A 12,668-nucleotide genomic window follows, 5' to 3' on the forward strand; every position below is an offset into this window, starting at 1 on the left:
GGATCTGGGATTTAATCATGAGTTGGTCTGATTTCCAAAGCTCATGGATTTCCCACTGTGTGCATTTTAGATTTTTGCACTATGTCCCTCATTCCACCTGTCTGTATCCCACACAGCCAGCCCCTCTGGTCTCCAGCCATGTTGCACTTCAGACCCTGAGGGTATGCCCACCAGTACTTGTTCTTTCCTCTAATCTTCACAGTTTTCCTGATGGATATTCACAAGTCAGGCTGTTGGAACTACCCACAGTCTCTTCCCTTTCCTTCTCTCTTGGCCTCTCCACTGGTCCCCTGAGGGGCCAGGGGCCTTTATGGAGGAGAGTGGTGCCCTACAGGGAGGAGCAAGGTCTGCATCTTCCTGTTTTAAAGCTGGCACTGCTGTTCCAGTTGTTCATTCAAGCCCTACTTTTGGTTATTTTGGTGGTGGAAGTGTGTTGTTCATTGGTTCGTCTGATAGCAGCTTTGCCCTCAAAGATCATTGGTGAACACAAATAAATGGCCTGCCCTCAGCCCACTGGCATTCAAGCCCCTGTTTAACTCGGGTTAGTGGCTCCAACCACTTCTTTAAGGGGTTCATTTTCCAGAAGCCTCTCCTGACAATTTTGGAAATAAAGGATACAAAGATGAGTGAGACAAGATCTTAGCCTACTAACAGCTCTCAATAGGGTGAGGGAGATAGACTTTCCCATTCAGTGTTCAATTCAGGAAATGGAAGCTGTTCTAGGTATTTCACGCAGAGAGGATTTCAATATGGGGATTCGAGACTCTTAGGATCATTGCAAGGACTGGAGAAGTGGATTGTAGACTCCAGGATGACTTCCAGAGAGATCCACTACCTCTGCCCAATCAGGAAGAGGGAAATCAGGAGGACCCTAATTGAATAATGAGTTCTAGATTTTAGAATCTATAACAAACCACAGAAAGCTATTATTGCTGCTGTTAAAACTGACTCTTGAAAATCATAAAACTGTTAATGAGTTACTAGAATATGATGCAAAAAAACTCCAGGTCTCCACAATTGTGCTTGCCAACAGAAAACATCCAAAACAGCAGGATTTCCTTTGTTTCATTTTTACTTTTCAGATCTCTTCATGGGCATCCATTGGTGAAACTTAATTTGCATTCAGAATGCTACCTACACAGGGAAGTCTGGAAAATGGGATTGTACTACAGAAGATGTGAGTTGATATTGGGAAAATAACTAGCAGTGTCTTCCATAGACTCATGGATGTCTAAGTGCGCTAAAGTGTTAGAGGAAGCATGTTATATGGTTGCAAAGAAGGAAGAGATCAGTTCTACCTGGGGTTCAGGGAAAGTGGCAGAGAAGAGACTCCTGCTGAGTCTTGAAGAACATCCTCTAGAAGTTTGCTTGGAAGGGGGTGAAATAGGGGTAAAGAGAACAGTTGGAAGGTATTGCAAAATGGTAGACAAGACATGGTTAGAACCTAAATTAGGAATATGGATGTTGGGATGGGGAAGAGAGGGCTTGGAATATGTCAGGAAGTTGAATCAACAGGACTCAAATGAGCTGGAGTAATCGGGAACAATTACTGCACATACACTACGTGCCAGCCTCTATTCTAAACACTTTGCATGATTGAACCCATTCAGTCCTTACAAAACTCAATGAAATAGGTTCAGTTATAAACTACATCTACAGGTGAGGCAACTGAAGCACAGCTAGCAAATGTCAGAGCCAGGATTTGAAACCAGGTAGTTGAGTTTTTGAACACAAATACTCAACCAATTTGCTATGAAACTCCTTTGCTCTTGGTGATAAAAAAAATCTTCTTTCCTGTACTTTATTCATCTGAATTTTACTTGTAAATTCCAGTTTGGACCCTGAATCAAGTTCTTTTAACCTAGACATTCATGGATGAATTTTTGCAAGTCTAACGAACCCTGAAATTGTAATCAAAGTTTTACATTGTTTTCAGCATCTGTATACTGTTTTCTGGGGAAGTGGTGGCAAGGCTTACCAAATGGGTTATCAAGGATCCTCAAATGGATTTTGACTTGAAAATACAGTTAAGAAATTTGCCTTAGAGCAGTGGTTCTCAAAGTGTGATCTCTGAACTGGCAGACTCAGCATCTCCTGGGAGCTTGCTAGGAATGCATATTCCCAGGTCCAGCCAAGACCTCCTGAACCAGAAACTCCAAGGGTGGGGCCAGAAATCTGTGTTATTGAGTATTCTAGGTGCTTCTGATATGTGCTCAAGTTTGAGAACCACTGCCCTAGCACAAACGGTAAGCATGAATGATGTGGCATTAGGGTGTGTTCCCTGGCCTAAATAGGACTTTCACAGTAGATATGGTATCAAGGAAGGTAGAAAAAAATCTTGGAAGCCTGAGATCCTCTTTGGGTACTCTCAGGAAGGGAACACTGAGACATAGCTTCGAACTTGGCCAATATTTTGGACAAGGCATTCCCTGAGGGCTCGTGTGGTGGTAAAAACAGGCATTTCTGGGAGTTACTGGGCTCAGGACTTGCAGCTGAGAAGGTCTACCCTGTGGACCTGTGCACCAGACCCATAATACCTGGGGTGCTGCCCTCCTCCTCTCCGATACCGTTTCTCCTATGGCTGCAGATTAGGTATCTCATTTCATCCAAGGTACACAGACCTCTAATGACATTTTAGCAGAGGATAACCTGTCTGGGCTTCTGAGGCATTTAGTATCCAGTGACACCATAACTGCTCACCGGGAGGTGCCAGGGCCTCTGGTCCACACCTTGCTCAGTTGACACAACACCTGTGTAACTTGTGCAGGATTCATGCTGGCAAAGCCAATTACTTTCTACATCTTTTTGGAGACACAAAAAAGTCCAGAAACAACCTGCAGTGCCAAATGATGGAAATGGCAGGGATTCCTGTACCCAACTCCCTTGCTGCCCCTCTCCCCCGAACCGCAGGCCTGGCTCCTCCTTTCTGCTAAGTCACAAAGCTGGAAAGCTCTTAGGGTAGGGAGAGAGCAAGTGCCTGCTGGTTGGCTCAGAAAGATTCTGGGAATTCATTATGATCAAAACAACTATTCCAGTTATTCATGTGACTCAGCCCCTGAAAGCGGGATCTTCCTATGTCCACAGGGCCGGGTGTTGCTGACTCAGTGCTGAAGAGGGCACCTTGTGAGCCCTCCTGGGCTCCCCACCGCCTCTCTCCTTCATCCCAGGGGACACCAAAGGGAAGCAGAGTGGGGCTGAGCTTCACAGGAGTGTTCAGTTACATTTCTAAAGAAGCAGCCAACCTCCTCCCATTACAGCTCTCACTGCATACATCTGTCAGTCTTCGGGCATTCTGGAGGGGAAATTATCAGAAATAGTCACGCAAACATCATCTACATACATTTGCATTTAGCACATGTTTCCCCAACACCTAATATGTGTTTGGGTAATGGCTAAGGGCGGAGGTCCAGAGAGATGTGGCTGTATCTGCCCATACCATTCAGAGGTCTGCCAGGGGAAAATGCATTAACGACGTTGAGGAAATAATGGAAAAAGCACTCGAACAGGGCTAGAGAGAGCTTTGAGAATGCCGAGGAATGAGTGGCACCCATTTCGAGGTACATGGAATTCCTCTCTAACACGCAGCAAAATTCAGAGTGTGGGTCAGAATTACTTTTGTCTCTGGGAGCCACAGAGAGAAGAAAATGCCAGGAACCAACATGGTACAAGAGAAGGACTTTCTGGATGTAAGGAGGCTGAAGAAGGAGACGAACGGGTAGGGAGACTCAAGCGGCAAGTTTTACAGTTTTGCCAAAGGGCCTTTTCTTAACTTGAACTTGTTACTAGCTACCAGGCAGGATGGTGCAATTTAATCCCCAAAATAGTAAATAATCTGCTTGAACTTTTCTTCTTCGAGGAAGAAAAGGAGGAGGAGAAAAGAAAGATCACATGCTGCTGGATGGAAATGAAAGAAAAACTAAAGGCACTAACATAGGCGTCTGCCATGTATCAAAGCTGCTAAAGATGCTAACCTTTATATGTATAGTATCATAGCTTATTAAATACTAACAGAACACACACACATGAACAGTAGGTATTGCTGCACAGAGGGGTTAAGTAACATGTCTGAGGGTAGCTGGGCTGAGATTAGGACATGTGCTCTTGCTGCTTATAAACTAACTGTGCATGTAGGTATCTAATGGAAAGTGTTGCTCAGATCCCCATTTTACAGATGGGAAAACTGAGGCATGGGGAAGCTAACTAACCTCTCCAAGGTCATATGAGTACTAAGCGAGGTAGTAGGACTTCAGACCCCAGTCTGTTTGAATTCAATTTTCTGGGCCGTTTCACCACACCACCCTGCTTTTTTTTTTTTCCCATTTTGAGACCAGATTTTATCTCTCTTTAGTATCTAATGTCTGAACTTCTATAAAAATGGAACCTGATATCATTGTCCTCCAGGATTATGATTATCTTCTGTAATGTTAGAATTAAAATACTCAATCATACCACCAAACATACTTTCTTATTCATTTCTTCATTTATTCAATAAATTTATATTGAATATTCATCTACTTGTGCCAGACACAATGTCCTGAGGGTAAAGCAATGAAGAAGTCAGCCATGGTCCTTTCTTCTCCTAGAGCTTTCAGTATAGCACAGAGAGGAAAATATGAAATATGACTTATTCAACAGTTAGTTTATTCCAATCGTAATAAATGGTGTCATAATGATAGCTAACACTTCAACGGAACTTACTTTGTGCCAGGAATTATTCTAAGTATATTAATAGAGTTTAATTAATTTAGGTCTCCCAGGCCAATGAGGAAAGTGAAGAAATCAATGAAGGCTTCCTGAAGGAAGTATCAGCTGATTCTGGAAACAGGAGGAGTTAGTTATGTTGAGAATGGGAAAGGCAGGGAAAACCAGTAGTCTAAGATGGTGCTGTCCAGGTAGTCACTAGTCACCTGAAACTCTAAAGTACTTGAAATGAAGCTAGTCTGAACTGAAGTGTGCTATAAGTGTAAAATATACCCCGGGTTTCAAAGACTTAGTCTAGAAAAAGATAATGTAAAATATCTCAATTTTGTATTGATTACATGTTGACATGACGCTATTTTGATCCATTGGATTAAATCAAATATATTATTTAAATGAATTTTTTCTTTCTTTTTACTTTTTTTTAATGTGGCCATTAGAAAATTTCAAATTACATGCATAGCTCCCATTATATTTTGATTGGATAGTGCTGCTGTAGAAGGCTGAGGAGCCTCAGGGAGCAAGTGCTTCAAGGAAACTAGTGCCTGGAGGAGGCTGGAGAATGTTGGAGAAGAGAAAGGAGGATGCCGAGACAAATGTGAACTGCTAGCCTTTTATCCTGCAGGTTAGGAAGAGTAATTACAACCTTTGTAAGCCCCAAATCTGAAACACTGGAGCTGACTGACTTACTGGAAGTGCCTCTTTCTCAGAACCAGCTCCAACTGTGAGTCAAATTACTGCTATTCTTAAGACTGGTATTGTATATGGAAGAGGCAAGAACAGTCAGAGCGAAAAAGTAAAGTGGAGAAACATCTAGGATAAAAGTCAAATCCCTATGAATGGCCCACCCAGCCCTGTAACATCTCCCTGCCTGCCCCTTACCTCTCTGCTGTCATCTCCTACTCAGCTCTTCCCGCACCCAACATCCAGCCCAGTTACACTGACCTTTGTTGGACCTCAAACACACCAAGCATGCTCCTGCCTCAGGACCTTTGCACTGGCGGTTCCTTTTATCTGAAAATGCTCCTCTCATCTATCACATGGCTAACTACCTTAACTCGTGGTTCAAATGTCACCTTCCCAACAAGGTCTACCCTGACCATTCATGTTTAAAATTGCACCCGTGGGCACTCCCTTACATTACTCTGTTTTTTTTTTCTCCCGTAACATATATTACCTTCCAACATACTCAATACTTTACTCTATACTGTATTTACTGTTAATCTTCCTACTAGAAAGCATTTTCCCTAAAGCCATTGACCTCAGTTGTATTTCCTTTGTCATCCCCAACATCCAGACAGTGCCTGGCATGGAGCAGATGTTTAATAAACTTTTTTTTTTGGAGCAAATGAGTGTCAGTGGCACTGCTTAGGGCACAGCTGGTGGATGGATAGGCACCCTCCATGCACTCTCTCCTCTCCTGAAGAAAAGGACTTTTTTCCTCCCTTTCCTGCAGTGGAACTCTATTAACCTTGCTCTCCACATAGGTTTTACTAATCAGGGTTCTGCCCTGTTCTGTATCCCACACATAGATTTCCCAAGAGAATGGAGGAAGCAGCTGACGCTGCAGGACAGCCTCTTCAGCTGGGAGCTGGGATTCCCGGGTGCCCTCCTCCCTACCTGGTTCCTCTGCTGATCAAGGGGCCCAGGCTCGGTGGGAGGCTGAATAAGGTACTTAGCAGATTGAGGAGGAACACAAGGAAGGCCGTTATTCCATACAGGGCAGTGGTTCTCACGATTTGCCCCACCCTTCATGCATAGGCATTACCCGGGAATTTACCAGAAATACATAGTCTCAGTTCTCACCCTAAACCGCTGAATCAGACACGGGGCTGGGGGCAGTGGAGCAGGAAACAATGGGGTTAATAATAATTAAATCATCGACTTAAATCGTTCAGTTAAAATCAATCAACACAGCCTCCAGGCGATTCTGATGCACTCAAGTGTGAGAACCCCTGAGCTGGGGGAAAGGAAGGACTTTGTTAGAGCCTTGAAGACAGGGAGGGACTTAAAAGGTCAGGCCAGCGGACACGTCCCCAGGGCGGGCTAGCACCGGGTGGGTTCCCTGCGTCAGAGGCCGCACAGGGTGGTCTGACCTGGGAAGTTAAAGGCCATCGTTTTCAGGTCTTCCACCCCCACCCCAGGAAAGTCCCCGCGGCGAGGCCGTGACCTTCCGCCGCCACGTCCCACTGGGGGCGGCCTGGGGCCCCGGGCGGAGGCGCCGAGCTCAGGATGCCTCCCGCTTCCTCGCCGGGTTCCCTGGCTGCGCCCAGGCTCCTGGGGCCCCGCGCTGGGCTCCAGCCCGGGATGGTCCCTCCCTCTGCCCCACGGCGCCAGTCTCTGCCTTTGGCTGCCGCCTCTGTCTTTGTTGGAGTTCCGTCTCTGATTTTCGCTCTTCATCTCTCTCTCTTTCCCCTTCCCGATTTGTTCGCCCCGCCCCCTTTTCCTTTTTCACTCTCATCCAGTGTTTTTCACCAAAAGTTAAGCACCTGGATGGTCCTAGGCTCTGGGCAGTGAGTGGTGAAAACACCGGAACCTGCCATCAGGGAGCGTCTGGGTCTTTGAACCCTTGTCTCCTACCTCGGTCGTCGCTGCTCCCTCCGCCCCTCCTTTCCCCTCCCCTCCCAGCAACTGTTGTTCTTCCCTCCACCTCCCCTTGTTGAAGCTAAAGGAACTTTTCGCCTGGAAGGTCCCATGGTAAGATTAAAAAGCCTACTTTTATCTGACTAGCCGAAAGTTGCCATTAAAATGTCCATCGTACCTTGATGAATGACACCAGTTTCAGCTATTATCACCTATTGGCACCTCAACCAAAATTAGCTTATTAGAGGTCACCAAGCTGAGAGAAACTAGTACTTACCTATGTTGGCCTGTGTGTAAGACACTCATTTATTCAAGAAAATGTATGCATTCATTCCATGATTTATTGAGGACCTAGGATGTGGCAGATTCTTCAGGATGTGCACTGCCCAATAGTTGGTGTTTTCATAGCACTCTGAAGAAATTAAAGCAATGACACATGATGACCGCACAGTACCCCATTTAACCCCTTCAATCCCCCTTCAAGGTGAATAAGATTATATGACAATTTGATAGATATGAAAAGTGAGGCTGAGAGACCATAAGCTGTATGGCCAAGATTTAACCCCCAGTTAGACTTGACTCCCAAGCTGGTTCCCATTAACCTATAGGGCCAGGTTGAAGGCAAGGCTACCCCAAAGAAGAGGGAGGTGGGGAAATATCTGTAGAATGGCTTTGGAGTTAAAACTTTTGAGTACTACACTAAATGCTGGGTGATGCTATGTGTTATTGATGAAGTTTCATGACCTCTCTGGGCCCACCTCAGAGGCTACAAAGACCTCCTCCAGGTGTAACATGTAGGTTAAGTATATAGGCTCTGGAGCCAGACTAACTGGGCTGGAAGCCTGCTTCCTCTACTGACTTGCTGTGTGATCTTAGACAAGTCACTTAAGCTCTCTGGGCCTCAATTTTTTCATCTGAAAGCCTGCTGTAATGATGACCACCTCGCTGGGCAGATGACAGGATGAATGGTTTCTGTTAAGGGTTAGGAAGGGTATCCAGCACAAAGTAAGCACCCAGTGAATGTAGCTGGTTCTTCTGTTATCCCAGCTCTGTCCTGCAGACTTCTCCTCTGAGGCCAGGGACATGTTGTCCTAAAGCCCAGGCCTGTCTTATGCCTGGCTCCTGCCCAGTCTAAGCCCTTTCTTTTCCAGAGCAATGAAAGTTGTGATCTCTAATCCTGATGGTGAAGGCACCAGGAATATCTCAGGAGTCTTGGAACCCAGTGGATTTTCAGTCAAGGTCTTTTCAACTGGCTCACCCACAAAGGAGAGAGCTTTGTATAGAACAGTTAGAAACGTTTCATTTTCAAATGTACCTGATTTCACTTTTTTTTTTGCAAAGCTCAAAGCATTTTTCCTTTAGTCCAGGTGGCCTAGACAAAAGTCCAGAGTTGGGGAGGACAGTATTACATGGTGTTAAGGAGTAGGGGCTTATGTGTTGTTTAGTTGATCATCCTAGCTGGGGGACCTTAACTGTTTTGTGTTTCAGTTTTCTTTATTTTAAAATGAGCTTAACAGCAGCATCTATCTCATGGCATATTTGTAGACGTGAAATGAAAAACTGCATATCAGCCTTGAACACAGGGGCTAGTACAAGGTAATCATAGGACAGATTGTGGCTATTACATTAACAGACCTCATGGATTTTGTACTTTGGCATTAGAAAGACCTGTGTTTACGTCTTTAGCTCTATCGCCTGCAAGCTATGTGACCTTAGGTAAATCAATGACTATCTCTGAACCTTAGGTTTTTCATATGAAAAATGGAAACAGAAGTATGAGATATACAACTTGCCACAGAGGGTCTTCCTAGCTGTCAAATAAGGTTCGGTTCATTTACATGGTTGGCGACCATGAAGCTCTGTGCCTGTGTTGATTATTCTTGATAGTTCTGTTTCTCTCAAGTCTATATATCCAGTCCTTTGCAGATCTGAGTTGCCTCACCTCTGCCTTTGTAGCAGAAAACACAGAGAACTCAACTGTATTTATCTTTTTACCGGCGCTCAGCAAAGTGTTTTTCGTGCCAGCAGTGCCCAGATGGCTCAAGTTAGGCGTCAGAGGCTCTAGTTTGATCTGTGTCATGTGCTGGTGGTGTAACCTTAGACCAGTCATTTAATTTCTCTGACCTGTTTCATTAGCTCCAAAGTAGAAATTTACTCCGTATTTGACTAGCCTACTTGTTGGACTTGTTCAGGATGATCAGAAGAGTTAGAGATGTGGGTTGAACACCAAGAATCTTCACCCAAGTATGAGGGAACATTCCCAAGCATTTTCCCCATATGTAGCTTGTCTTCCCCAGACTAATACAACTAGTCAATGTGAGAGTCAGGATTGGAACCCATCCACCTTTCACCTTTCTATCCATTATCTATCCATATTAGCTATATACTCAGCTGCTCACACACCCACCAACCACCTTTCCATCCATCCACCCATCCATCCATTCATCCGTCCATCCATTTATCCACCAAAGCACTCAGTTAGCATTCACTATATTCCTACAACTCTCTAGTCACTATGTGAAATACAGGCTTTAACAAGAAGAGCTGGTCCCCTTTCCATGCAGTTTGTAATCTACCTGGGGAAATTAGATAACTGAACCACAGTTTGTGGCAAAGGATAGTGTATATCCTATGGGTGCCATGGCAGGTTTTTAAATTAGAGTCCATGGGTGAGAGTCAGGGATCTGTGAACGCCAAAAAATTGCAAGCAAAATCCTGTGGGTAAGAAGGTGTCTATCTACAGACACGTGTATTTTAAGGGATGAGGCTCCATGGGTTTCATTACATCCTCAAAGGGGGCTTGTTCCTGGACATGAGGGGCAGATAGCCCTAGTTGAGGGCCTTGAAGTGGAGGAAAAATGAAATAAATGTTTATGATGTCAGATGCACTGGGTTATGGACTGAATGTTTGTGTCCCCTTAAATTCATATGTTGAAGCCCTAACCTCCAACGTGATGGCATTACGAGGTAGGGTCTCTGGCAGGTAACTGAGTTTAGATGAGGTTGTGAGAATGGAGCCCCCATGATGGAATTAGCAACCTCAAGAGGAGAAGGAGGTATCAGAGGTTCCTCCCTCTGCCACATGAAGATACAGCAAGAAAGCAGCCATTTACAACAAAGAAGAGGGTCCTCACCAGACCTGACCACATACATACACACCCTGATCACAGACTTACAAGCCTCTGGAACTCTGAGAAATAGATGTCTGGTTTTAAAAGCCATCCAGTCTTTGGTATTACATTATAGTAGCCTGAGCTGATTAAGACACTATATGCCAGGCACCACTTATTCTAGTTTTGTAACCTGGGATATATCCTTGTTTGGAGTATCAGAATGGGAGGGAAATAAGGCAGAGGAAATTAGCCTTTCCTGAGCACAGGCTAGGCAGTATCTTCTAATTTAATGCTTACAGCAACCTTTCAAAATAGGTGTGCATCCCTGTTTTACAGATAAGGAGGCTCAAAGAGGTAAAGCAAGGACCACAGTCACACGGTCATAAGGGGTAGAGTGAGAATTTGAGTCCAGGTCACTGGGTTCTAGGATCCCTCCCCAGGCTTGCCTGTGGATCAGGCATGACACTGAGTGGGTGAGTGCTTTAGAGCTGTAGGATACCGCTCAGGGTAACAGATGTTGTCTGTGCTCAGAGGATGTTAAAAGAATTTTACAAGCCAAAGGAATTACTGTCATTAAATTTTCAACAACCTTTTCCTGCGGATTCTGCCCGTGTAAAAGGTCAGCGAGTGTTGGTTCTCACCCAGGGAGTGTTATCACAGCAGTTTCCAGGAACGAGGCTGGGCATGGGGCAGTCACTCAGCAAGCACTTGTGGGTAGATCTGTTGGCAAAAAAGTACCCTCAGCCCCCAGCCAAACTCTATACCCCACCTCTGCTTGGGGAGGGCAGCACCCCACTCCATCACAGCTGCAGAATAGGTGTCACCTCCCAACTGCCCCAATGCCTGGAACTAGATGCCTGCCTTGCCGGTAGAATAGACAGTCTCTCCTGTCCAGAGCTTTCTGAAACTTCAAGAAAGTGTGTGTCCAGGCCAGCCACCCACCTGGACTCTTCCCAAGCTGCCTTCCCACCACTCCCTCCCCTCACGGCTGGAGTTCAAACCCAGGTAGAAAGTCACTGGACTTCTTGCAAAAGGAGATTGACTAAACCACCTCTAAGTTCCCTTCCGGTCGTGTAAAACTGGGATGAATTAAGGGAGAAAACGTTTCCTCAACTGAAATTGTTTCCTCCTTGAAAGCAAGGACCATACAGTTTGTTGATTTGGCCTCATGACTAGAGTTCCCCTTCCCCTCCTCTCCATTTCCTCAGCGAGCACCCTAGCCTAGGACACCACCCCCCTTGCCCTGAATCTCCCTACAGCTTCCTAAGGGTCTCCCTGCACCTAGCTTGTCCCGTTCCAGCCAGACTGGTCTTTCTAAATTGATCACAGTAGATCTCTGGCCTTGTTATAATTCAGTTGCTCTCCTTGATGGCATAGAAGACCAAAAGTTTCACCGTTTCACCTTCCTAACTTAATCTCTTCACACGCTGTGCCTTTGCCCCTGTGCTCTGACCACCCCAGCATTGCCCCCACCCACCTCATGTTCCCATGGGCTGTTTTCCCTGCTCCTAGTACCCCCAGGTTCCCCGATGAACTCCTCTTCAGCCCCCAGTCTCAGCCACTAACACAGAGGACCAACCCTTCCCTTGAACCCCCGAATCTCACGTAGGTGGTCTTTTCCGTGCTCCTGCAGCCCCCGCAGCCTTCTTTACTCTGGATTGTGATTTTTCTGGTACATTTTCTGTTTCTCCCACCAGTGGTAAGCTCCAGGCGGGTCCATCTGTGTTTGCTTGTTTATCACATCCTCAGCATCCAGTCCACAAGGCCTAAGACCCTCAATCTTAAGAGGTGTTTGGTGAACACATTTGCGTTGCATAGAGCAGGGCTCTGCTGGGAGGCAAGGTCAAATTCCTTGCCCTGGAGCTGGAGAGTCCTCGCCACAGAGGGCCCCAAATGTGGAAACCATTAGTGCGCCCTCCCCCTGCCCTTAACTGAATTTGCTCTGAAGAGGCAGGAGCCTTTGGAAGCACCTGAATCTGATTACAGAGCTTGGAACCAAAACCAGGCATAATTGGGCCACCTCAGCCACCCCCACCATCCATTTTTAGCCAGATGACCAGCATCCTGCCCCCTCAGGCACCCTGCGGGCCTCTCTGCCAGCATGCTCTGGCCGTGACAGCCCTGCCACCACTGAATGGGCAGCTGCAGTCACATCAGAGAGGGTGAGGCAGAGACACTCATTTCAACTCTGACATTCAGTCCGTCTCTTGTGACTCAGGTTGCCACTTACCCCTGGGGCTTCAGGATGCAAGCAGGGATAACCCTGTCATTAGA

The 12,668-nt window shown here is 45.9% G+C and overlaps 1 long non-coding RNA gene across 1 annotated transcript; it reads right to left on the reverse strand.

The window, feature by feature from the left end:
• Positions 1-10,958: 10,958 nt before the first annotated feature.
• LOC107033217 (uncharacterized) lies at positions 10,959-12,218 on the reverse strand. Its single transcript, XR_004192640.2, has 2 exons — positions 12,000-12,218; positions 10,959-11,114 (listed from the first exon to the last, which is right to left on the reverse strand). It is a non-coding gene; the product is annotated as an uncharacterized lncRNA (long non-coding RNA).
• Positions 12,219-12,668: the final 450 nt, after the last annotated feature.

The sequence above is a fragment of the Vicugna pacos genome, chromosome 13 (genome assembly GCF_048564905.1).
Source record: "Vicugna pacos chromosome 13, VicPac4, whole genome shotgun sequence".
In the NCBI taxonomy this organism is placed as follows: domain Eukaryota; kingdom Metazoa; phylum Chordata; class Mammalia; order Artiodactyla; family Camelidae; genus Vicugna; species Vicugna pacos.